Below are 10077 nucleotides of genomic sequence, written 5' to 3' on the forward strand. Positions count from 1 at the left end.
TACTTCCGCCACGCATTATTTACTTCCGCCACACATTGCAAGCACAGCCCGCGCTCTGCGCTCATTTGCTGCAGCCGTCACCTGTTATCGTGATTGGACATAGTGGTAAACGTCACGTGCGGCCGATTTAGATTAGATCCCTGAACAGACAGTGCGGCCATCTTGGTGCAGTCAGCTGAGAGACAGTTTAGGATCTCAGTGTTATTAGTAGGAGAGTGACATATCAGTATAGGATCTCAGTGTTATTAGTAGGATAGTGCGGTATCAATATAGGATCTCAGTGTTATTAGTAAGATATTGCGGTATCAATATAGGATCTCAGTGTTATTAGTAGGATAGTGAGGTATCAGTATAGGATCTCAGTGTTATTAGTAGGATAGTGACATATCAGTGTGGGATATCAGTGTTATTAGTAGGAGAGTGACATATCAGTATAGGATCTCAGTGTTATTAGTAGGATAGTTCGGTATTAGTATGGGATCTCAGTGTTATTAGTAGGATAGTGAAGTATCAGTATAGGATCTCAGTGTTATTAGTAGGATATTGAAGTATCAGTATAGGATCTCAGTGTTATTAGTAGGATAGTTCGGTATTAGTATGGGATCTCAGTGTTATTAGTAAGATAGTTCGGTATTAGTATGGGATCTCAGTGTTATTAGTAGGATTGTGAAGTATCAGTATAGGATCTCAGTGTTATTAGTAAGATAGTGCAGTATTAGTATGGGGTCTCAGTGTTATTAGTAGGATAGTGAAGTATCAGTATAGGATCTCAGTGTTATTAGTAAGTTAGTTAGGTATTAGTATGGGGTATCAGTGTTATTAGTAGGATAGTTCGGTATTAGTATGGGATCTCAGTGTTATTAGTAGGATAGTGAAGTATCAGTATAGGATCTCAGTGTTATTAGTAAGATAGTGCGGTATTAGTATGGGATCTCAGTGTTATTAGTAGGATAGTGGAGTATCAGTATAGGATCTGTGTTATTAGTAAGTTAGTTTGGTACAGTATTAGTATGGGATCTCAGTGTTATTAGTAAGATAGTGAAGTATCAGTATAGGATCTCAGTGTTATTAGTAAGTTAGTTTGGTATTAGTATGGGGTATCAGTGTTATTAGTAGGATAGTTCGGTATTAGTATGGGATCTCAGTGTTATTAGTAGGATAGTGAAGTATCAGTATAGGATCTCAGTGTTATTAGTAAGATAGTGCGGTATTAGTATAGGATCTCAGTGTTATTAGTAAGATAGTGCGGTATTAGTATGGGATCTCAGTGTTATTAGTAGGATAGTGAAGTATCAGTATAGAATCTCAGTGTTATTAGTAGGATAGTGAAGTATCGGTGTAGGATCTCAGTGTTATTAGTAAGATAGTGCAGTATTAGTATGGGGTATCAGTGTTATTAGTAAGATAGTGCGGTATTAGTATGGGGTATCCGTGTTATTTGTAAGATAGTGCGGTATTAGTATGGGGTATCAGTGTTATTAGTAAGATAGTGCGGTATTAGTATGGGATCTCAGTGTTATTAGTAAGATAGTGCGGTATTAGTATGGGATCTCAGTGTTATTAGTAGGATAGTGCAGTATTAGTATGGGGTATCAGTATTATTAGTAGGATAGTGCAATATTAGTATGGGATCTCAGTGTTATTAGTAGGATAGTGCAGTATTAGTATGGGGTATCAGTGTTATTAGTAGGATAGTGCAGTATTAGTATGGGGTATCAGTGTTATTAGTAGGATAGTGCAGTATTAGTATGGGGTATCAGTGTTATTAGTAGGATAGTGCAGTATTAGTATGGGGTATCAGTGTTATTAGTAGGATAGTGCAGTATTAGTATGGGGTATCAGTGTTATTAGTAGGATAGTGCAGTATTAGTATGGGGTATCAGTGTTATTAGTAGGATAGTGCAGTATTAGTATGGGGTATCAGTGTTATTAGTAGGATAGTGCAGTATTAGTATGGGGTATCAGTGTTATTAGTAGGATAGTGCAGTATTAGTATGGGGTATCAGTGTTATTAGTAGGATAGTGCAGTATTAGTATGGGATCTCAGTGTTATTAGTAGGATAGTGCAGTATTAGTATGGGGTATCAGTGTTATTAGTAAGATAGTGCGGTATTAGTATGGGGTATCAGTGTTATTAGTAGGATAGTGCAGTATTAGTATGGGGTATCAGTGTTATTAGTAAGATAGTGCGGTATTAGTATGGGGTATCAGTGTTATTAGTAGGATAGTGCAGTATTAGTATGGGGTATCAGTGTTAAAAAAAACATGCAAAGGGTTGATTTATCCAGTTTTATCTGACCCCTTTGCCCGTAGTAGTTGCCCCAATTCCCTCTCTGCATGTACCTGTCGCCTGGCCCAGTATATAAAGTGCCACCCTGCTCAGGGGCTAGTGCACTAAGGCCCAGAGGCAGATCACATGAGTGGGAATGTGCGGACGCCTGGCTCCGTCTATTGGCAGCACCAGGATTGTTATAATGTTCGCAGAGATTAAACATTAATCCTATTACACAGGATCAGCGTCTTTAACAAATAAATGCCAGAGATAAAGCAGATAATCCACGAAAATCACAAACTCCGCCAATCCACGTGGAGCGCCTCAAACACCGAAACTGCCACTTTACCCTTCATCTGAGAACTCGGCACTAAGGCACTTCGTTCATTCAATTACTTTATTGTAAACTGCGGAAAACTGTCATCCACAAAAAAACAGCAGTGAACAGGTTAATGGACATAGTATGTCACCATGCATGGCTAAGGCTTCGATTATACCGGCAGCCGGGCGCGCGCTCTCTCAGGGCGATGCGCCGCCCGAAATCTGCACTGAAGGCAGGAGACACAGGGAGGCGTGGCCAGGATTTCACGTGAGCGACTCGCCCTCATTGGCTGAACCGCTCACTTGACGCGAACCGTCGCTCCAGAAAATCAGGTTCTTGGATCTGCTTGAAATTCGCACGCTTGGCCGTCTCGTTCGCCGCGTGGTCACGCGCTCAGTGCGCGCTCATAGGAAAACTTTTATTTGTTTTTGCGCGGCGTCTGCTGTTTTATTTATAATCATGGCCTAACCCTTCCACCCCTGCCATGTGCTGACCGCAGGCTCTGTGCTCACTGCAAGTTACATAGTTGTAGTAGTTACATAGTTACATAGTTGTAGTAGTTACATAGTTACATAGTAGTAGTTACATAGTTACATAGTACTGTAGATGAGGTTGAAAAAAGACATGTCCATCAAATTCAACCTATGCTAAAATGTAGATGACAGATACTTATCATATATTTCTACTTATTGATCTAGAGCAGGGGTGAGCAAACTTTTTGAGCTGCGGCCCCCTTCCCGGAACCGCAGCGTTCGCGCCCCCCTGTCCCAATGGCTCGGCGTCAAATGACGTCGCGGGTCATGTGACGTCACGTGACCCCATCGTGTCAGTTGACGCGCGTTGCCATGGCGACGTGTCGCCAAAGACCCGTCTGGCAGCAGGTAAGTGAGTTAGAGGCCTCGTGCCTCCCCCGGCGTTTCATTTAAATGCTGTGGGGAAGAGCACGGGGCCTCTGTAACCGCCCGCACCCCCCCTAGAAATTCTCCCACCCCCCAGTTTGCGCACCGCTGATCTAGAGGAAGGCAAACAAAAAACCCCAGTGACATACTAATGATCTCATAAGGGGAAAAATAAATTCCTTCCTGACTCCAAATTTTGGCAATCAGATTACTCCCTGCATCAACATCCTTCCAATGTTTACTTATTGTATACCTGTATACCTTTCCTATCTAAAAAGCTTTTTTAATATATCTTTTTTAATATATCTATTGTATCTGCCATCACAGTCTCCATGGGTAATAAATTCCATATTGACAGGAGAAGGAGCGACTCAGGGAGTAAAGACACTGACTCTGTAAACAACGACACTGAGATTGAATCAGCGGAATATGGTTCAATTCCCGGTGTCAGCTCCTCGTGACCTTGGGCAAGTCACTTTATCTCCCTGTGCCTCGGGCATCAAAAACAGAGATTGTAAGCTCCACGTAACAGGGAGCTGTGTCTGTAAAAATTCTTATGTTCTGTGTACTGTGCTATACTGTAATTGTGAAGCACTGAGTTCCATAGGGAGAAAAGCATTATATGAAATAATGTTATTATTATTAACTGCCCTTACTATAAAGAACCCTTTCCTTTGTTGTTGGTGAAATCTCCTTTCCTCCAAATTTAAGGTTTAACCCGTGCCGTTTGTACTGCCATTGGGATAAATGGTCTTTTGAAAGCTCCTTGTATTGTCCCCGAATATATTTGTATGCAGTTATCATATCCCCTCTTAGACACCTCTTTTCTGATGTAAACAAATGTAATTTAGCTAGCCTCTCCTCATAAATGAGATTTTGCACCCCCTTTATTAATTTGGTGTTTCTTCTATGCACTCTCTCTAGTTCTATACAGGCATACCCCGGTTTAAGGACACTCACTTTAAGTACACTCACGAGTAAGTACATCTCGCTCAATAGGCAAACGGCAGCTTGCACATGCGCCTGTCAGCACGTCCTGAACAGCAATACCGGCTCCATACCTGTACCGAAGCTGTGCGCAAGCGGGGAGACTATAGAGCCTGTTATACATGCGTTATTTACAGCAGTTATGTACGTATATGATGATTGCAGTACAGTACGTGCATCGATAAGTGGGAAAAGGTAGTGCTTCACTTTAAGTACATTTTCACTTTACATACATGCTCCGGTCCCATTGCGTACGTTATTGCGGGGTATGCCTGTAATGTATTTTCTAAGGAGTGGTGCCCAAAACTGTACTCCATATTCAAGGTGTGGTCTTACTAATGCTTTATACAGTGGCATAATTTTGCTTACTTCCTTTCCATCCATTCACAGTTTAATAAAAGATAAGATCTCATTTGCCTTTGCAGCTACTGCATGACATTGTGCACTATTGCTAAGCATGCTATCTACAAGCACTCCTAAATCTTTCACCATAAAGGATTGACCTAATTTTTCCCCATTTAGCTGGGGAGAGCCGGGGTCCGGTGGCAACGAGAGGATCGGCAGGTAGGCAAAGAAGTTGGGCCGACCTGGCAAAACCCCCACAGCCACCGGGCCCAGGACACTTGTGCCGGCTTTGTATGTATGTATGTGTATGTATGTATGTGTATGTATGTATGTCTTTATTTATATAGCGCCATTAATGTACATAGCGCTTTACAGTAGTAATACACGTGACAATCTTATAAATAACAAATAATACAAATAACAGATCATGGGAATAAGTGCTTCAGACATAAAAGTAACATTTCAGAATAGGAGTCCCTGCTCCGAAGAGCTTACAATCTAATTGGTAGATAGGAAGAACGTATAGAGACAGTAGGAGGGCATTCTGGGAAGTGCGTCTGCAGGGGGCCAAGCTTTATGTAGCATGTGTATAGTATTAGCCACGGTGCTACTCATATGCTTCTTTAAGCAGGTGTGTCTTAAGGTGGGTCCTAAAGGTGGATAGAGAGGGTGCTAGTCGGGTACTGACGGGAAGGGCATTCCAGAGGTGTGGGGCAGTCAGTGAGAAAGGTTGAAGGCGGGAGAGGGCTTTAGATACGAAGGGGGTAGAGAGAAAACATCCTTGCGCAGAACGCAAGAGTTGGGATGGTGCAGAACGAGAAATTAGGGCTGTGACGTAAGGAGGGGCAGAAGAGTGTAAAGCTTTAAAAGTGAGGAGGAGAATTGAGTGTGAGATGCGGGATTTGATAGGAAGCCAGGAGAGGGATTTGAGCAGGGGAGACGCTGAGACAGATTTAGGAAAGAGTAGAGTGATTCTGGCAGCAGCATTTAGGATAGATTGTAGGGGAGGCAGGTGAGAGGCAGGAAGGCCGAACAGAAGGAGGTTACAGTAATCGAGACGGGAGAGAATGAGGGCCTCAGTCGGAGTTTTAGCAGACGATCAATAGAGGAAAGGGTGTATCTTTGTAATATTGCGGAGGAAAAAGCAACAGGTTTTAGATACGTTTTGAATGTGAGGGGCAAATGTGAGAGAGGAGTCGAGTGTGACCCCTAGGCAGCGTGCTTGGGCTACTGGGTGAATTATAGTACTTCCACAAGTAATGTGGAAGGAGGTAGTAGGGCCAGGTTTGGGAGAAAGTATGAGGAGCTGTTTTTGCCACATTAAGTTTAAGTCGGCGGAGGGCCATCCAGGATGATATAGCAGAGAGACATTCAGAAACTTTGGTCTGTACAATTGGTGTAAGGTCAAGGGTTGAAAAGTAAATTTGTGTGTCGTCAGCATAGAGGTGATATTTGAATCCAAGAGATGGGATTAGGTCACCTAGAGAAAGTGTGTACAGAGAAAAGAGGAGAGGTCCCAGGACAGAGCCCTGAGGTACCCCACAGAGAGTTCGAAAGAGGAGGAGGAGGTGTTAGCAGAAGAGACACTGAAAGTACGATGGGAGAGGTAAGAGGAGATTCAGGATAGAGCTTTGTTACGAATATCAAGAGTATGGTGAATCAGAGTTCCCTTATATTATATTCTCCTTCCAGATGTGAGCGGTGTCCCAGGCTGGATCATCGTTCCCTTATTCTTCTTGAGCTAACTGTGAGTTTATCTATTGCTTAAGGCCTTCTGAAAGAGAATCTACCTTCCATTTCATGGCGGTAAATCCCGAAGATAGCCATATCGCTGTCAGCAAACATCCCATCTCAATAACCCGTGTCCTGACGTCCTGACTTCCTGGACATAAATTCCTGTGCAGATCTTTTTAACCCATTCACCTACCTGTCAGCCAGCTCCCAACTCTGGGACATTTCCTCCCTAATAATTCTGTGCTTTGTGCGCCCCCAGGTCAGAATCCTTGTCTTCACTGATTTCAAGTTAAAAGAAATAATAGGAGAAAAGTGGAGTGATTTGGGTCATTTCTGACTATTTTCTGCAGTCATCGCTTAATGTCCTCATGCGTGGGGGACACAAAAACTTACCAAACTGTCCCGAGCAATGAGCCGTTAGGTGACAGATATCTGTGCGGCTTTGTGACGTGTCTATAGCTGAACGCAGCCAGTCCAGAGCTGGAACGGTTAATCAGAACGTTATAGACAGACTCTTAATACAAGTTTAATGTTTCCGTCTCATTTACATAAGAACACAGGATGTATTTGAATGCCCCATGCTCTGTCTCCCATAAAGCGATGGGTTTCTCCTATTGTGCTCCTGGGGCCTTAGAAAGACACTATAATGAGGACACAGGGAGAACTTGTCTGCTCACTTTCCTGCTCTCCTTTGTGCTGTCTGAGGCCTGCAGTGGCTGCTCCATTTACAGGAATTTGCCATTCAGACGAATATCCCGTCCCCCACCCGCTGCACCTTTGGGCATCTGAGTCTTCTTCAGATAAGAGGGACTCTTACAGGTGCAAAGCAACATTGTGCATTGGCAGGAGGGGCCAACTCCAGTCCTCAAGGGCCACCAACAGGTCAGGTTTTAAGGATATCCCTGCTTCAGCACAGGTGGCTGAATCAGTGGCTCAGTCAACTTTTATAGCACACAGCAAATAATAATTCCACTTGTGAGCACATTCACATGTCTCAGGCAGGTCTGCGACCCTGCCCTTCCCCATTATCTCTTAGCATACACTGCTTCCACTGCAGCCAGGGATTCTGAGAAATGTCATGCAAATGAGCACAATAGACCTTTTGCCTTATGTCCATTTTAACATGGATCGCTATAAGCGTATACCTGCCGCATTACACAGTTTTTCAGCACAGCCTGGGTTACAGAAGTGCAGAGCCAACAAACCTACTCACAGACAGCTTTTTCAACCTTTTGGGTCTCATCTGTGCGAGGCTGGTTATACTGGCCTTGCCATGTGAAGCTGGGATATATTATAGCATAAATGTTGTATAAATCTACTATTCAAATTTTCATTAATTGTCCAAAACGTTAATACATTTAGCATTTTTTTTTAAATCAGACACAGTATCACTACTTTCAGTCCGCTCCAATCGCTGTGGCATGGCCGTTCCCTGCAGCAATATGTGGCTTGGGAGGTGGGGGGGTCACTTTATCTCCTATGTTGCAGCTGCACCACGTGTGGTGAGATCATATCCCTGTGCTGACCACATGCGGTACAGCTGTCGCCGTTCAGTAAATGGCCCTCTTACTGGGCTGTCACCATTACTGTCTGCAGAAACTGGGGGTACCATTAACCTGAGCCCCTTACAGGTGCACCAGTACAAGGGGAAGTCATTCATGGGGATGTCCCATACAGGGCTCCCTACACAGACACAGATCTTTAGAAATCAAAGCTCCACCCCTCCAGGGGATGTAAGAGGAGATGGTCATTGATGTGACAATGACATGTGACAGGGTCACCCTAAACTGTGTCTCTCATTGTCCTAACCCCATGTCCCAAGCCAGGGTTCTGATTAGCAACAGATAATAAGTAAGTATAGGCAGGTAATTACAGGTGAAGTCAGTTCTGTTCAGCCACATGAGGGGTTGCCCAGTGTGTATCTGGCTATGTGCTGTGTTAGGGTAGATGCCTGGTTACGGTGTGTGTGTGTAGATAGAGGGTGTGTGTGCATGTGCTGTGTATAAAAGGCCTGCATGTATGTGGGTGTATACCGAGGACATGTGGAATGAGTGTAAGAATGTTCCATGTATAGAGTTTGGGTCGGTTCTGTGTACTAAAGGTGTGAGCTTACAGAGTGCGGGGGAATAAAGGTTCCTGTATATTAAGGGGTGTTCAGGGCTATATGTGTTCCTTTGACCTCTATTTATTTATGTATTTATAAAATATTTTACCAGGAAGTAATATATTGAGAGTTACCTCTCGTTTTCAAGTATGTCCTGAGCTGTGTCAGAGCCTGCTAAGGCTTTGGATGTTATATACCCGTGTGTAGAGGTTGTGTGAGGACATACAGGGAGAGTTTGTGTTTAAAGGTTGCGGTTTGGGGGTTGTGTGTATACTGTATACTGTATACTCCCTATCCCTCCCTATCCCTACAAGTGTACAGATAGTGCGTATAAGTGTGAGAGATCAGGGCACAGACAGATATCACGGCTTTATCTGATATGGCCTGAGCTTTGGACTGGGTTGGGCGGAATTTCACTCTGTGTCACTATCCTCCACTTCTCACATCCTCTTAAGTTTTCAGCCTCCCCCAGACTGGTAAACTCTCTCCCCCTCATCTACTGTAGCTGCATCTTGTCCACCCTCACTTATCACTCTCTCCTCCTGTATCTCACTTTCCCTCCACCACTCCATATCTCTGTTATCTTGGTGCCCCTTTTTTAACACACTCTATCTCTTTTCCTTCCCCCTGCTTCACCTCTCCTCTTTCCTCTCTCTCCTCTTCCCCCCTTTTCTCGTCTATCCTCTCTGTCCCTCTCCCTTCCATCCCTCATCATCCCCCTCCTCTCACCCCTCCTTCTCACTCACCCTTCCTCTCACTTTCCCTCCTATTTCTTCCTCTCTCTCCCTCTCCCCCTCCTTCTCTCCCACCCTCTTGCCTCTCCCCTCTTTCTCACTCCCGCCCTCCTCCCGCGACCCCCCTCTCCTTCTCCATCCCCCCCTTTCTCCCTCCCCCTTCTCACTCCCCTCCTCCTCCTCTCCCCCTTCTCACTCCCCTCCTCCTCCTCTCCCTCTCATCCTCCCTCCCCCTTTTCTCACCCTCCCCTCCTTCTCACCCCTCTCCACTGCTCTCCTTCTCCCGCCCTCCCACCTCTTTCTCCCCCTCCCCATCTCACTCCACTCCTCCTCCTCTCCCCCTTCTCACTCCCCTCTCCCCCTCTATTCTCCCTCCCCTTTTCTCCCCCCCTCTCCTTCTTCCCCCCCTCCTCCCCCCCTCATTCTCCCTCCCCTCCCCCCCTCTTTCTCCCTCCCCCATCTCACTCCCCTCCTCTCCCCACTTCTCACTCCCCTCCTACTCTCCCCCTCTCATTCTCTCCCCCCTTTTCTCGCCCTACCCCCTCTCCTTCTTTCCCTCCCCCCTCCTCCCCGCAGGGATGACACGGCCCCGTTAGGAGGAGGGCGGATCCCGCATGCCCCTTGCACCGGACTCTCCCGGGCGGCCGTTGTGATGGAGAGCAGCCGGTGTGCGGGGGCCC

The 10077-nt window shown here is 45.2% G+C and overlaps 1 long non-coding RNA gene across 1 annotated transcript; it reads left to right on the forward strand.

Moving 5' to 3' along the window:
- Positions 1-121: 121 nt before the first annotated feature.
- Positions 122-10037, forward strand: LOC142470001 (uncharacterized). The gene is made up of 3 exons (XR_012789145.1): positions 122-6431; positions 6518-6572; positions 9974-10037. It is a non-coding gene; the product is annotated as an uncharacterized LOC142470001 (long non-coding RNA).
- The last annotated feature ends 40 nt before the right edge of the window (positions 10038-10077 follow it).

The sequence above is a fragment of the Ascaphus truei genome, chromosome 19 (assembly GCF_040206685.1).
Source record: "Ascaphus truei isolate aAscTru1 chromosome 19, aAscTru1.hap1, whole genome shotgun sequence".
NCBI lineage: Eukaryota > Metazoa > Chordata > Amphibia > Anura > Ascaphidae > Ascaphus > Ascaphus truei.